The 1003-nt window shown below is 68.3% G+C and overlaps 1 protein-coding gene across 1 annotated transcript in view; it reads right to left on the bottom strand.

Moving 5' to 3' along the window:
• DDAH2 (dimethylarginine dimethylaminohydrolase 2) overlaps window positions 1-997 on the bottom strand; it is a 3227-nt gene extending 2230 nt beyond the window's left edge. The window contains exon 1 of the mRNA XM_005859858.2: window positions 92-997. The gene's annotated coding sequence lies outside the window, so the exon portion shown is untranslated. The remainder of the gene's footprint in view (window positions 1-91) is intronic.
• Window positions 998-1003: the final 6 nt, after the last annotated feature.

Below are 1003 nucleotides of genomic sequence, written 5' to 3'. Positions count from 1 at the left end.
GAAGAGAAGGGCGTGGGACGGTGGTTGAGAACGCGGGGTCTTCCTCCGGCCGCCGGGGCACCCCTCCCTCTCCTCTCCACCCCTTCCAGACCTTCCTCGGCTGCCCACCCAACGCCCGCACCGTGGCGATCTGCTTCTTTAGGGGGAGTCCGAGGAGCAAGAGCAGGATCCCGTCATCTCCAAAACACCTGTTGCCCCTGCTCGGGGGCTTCGTGAGGTTCCTGCCCGGTGCCCCTCTTGGCAGCCGCTAGGATGCGCTCACTCCCCAAAAATGCAGCGGCCCCGCCCCCTTAACCCTCCGCGGCTCCGCGCCGTGCAGACCCGAAGTGCGGCGAGGAACCCACTAGGGTTGTGGGGCAGGAGGCAGCTGGGGAGAGAGGGCCTGGGGCATGGAAGTCTAGGGGCCAAATGAGAAAGGGCGAGAAGGGCGAGGAGGAGTTAAATATCGTCTCCACCCAGCGGGGCACTCCGCTCCCAGCGCGACCCAGCCTGAACCAGACCTCGTCCCGGAGGACTGGGAGCGTCCAAACGAAATCCGAAGGGCGGGGAAACGGGGGGCGTGGTTCCGGGCGGCGGGCGCCGCTCCAGGCTCCGGGACCCTTCCCTTCCCTCCCGCTCTATCTTCCCCAAAGTCCACCCCATTCAGCTCCGCAACTCAAATGCCGTCCCCCGCCCCCCGCCCCGCACTCTGTCCGCGCAGGCACGGGCCCGGTACCCCGATCCCGGCCCCAACACAGTCCGGGGAACACCGCCCGCTCCAGACTCACCTCCAGCGCCCACCCCCGCTCCTGCCGCTCTGTGATCTCGGCTGGGGTCCCAACCCCCGTGAGGACAGAGTTGGCGGAGAAGAGCCCCGCTCCTCGAGCCTTGGGAGCTGGAGCTTTGGCTGCGAGGAGTCCCTGGGTAGGCTAGGGCCAGTGCTCCGGTGGGGCAGGGGCTCGGCGGTCTGGCGGCTCCAGGGCATTGTCTAAACGGGACAGGGCAGGGCTCCTCAGGCCACGCC

Source organism: Myotis brandtii, unplaced genomic scaffold (assembly GCF_000412655.1).
Source record: "Myotis brandtii unplaced genomic scaffold, ASM41265v1 scaffold130, whole genome shotgun sequence".
NCBI classification, from domain to species: domain Eukaryota; kingdom Metazoa; phylum Chordata; class Mammalia; order Chiroptera; family Vespertilionidae; genus Myotis; species Myotis brandtii.
Note: the sequence above shows the minus strand (reverse complement) of the source record. Positions and strands in the feature narration are given on the sequence as shown.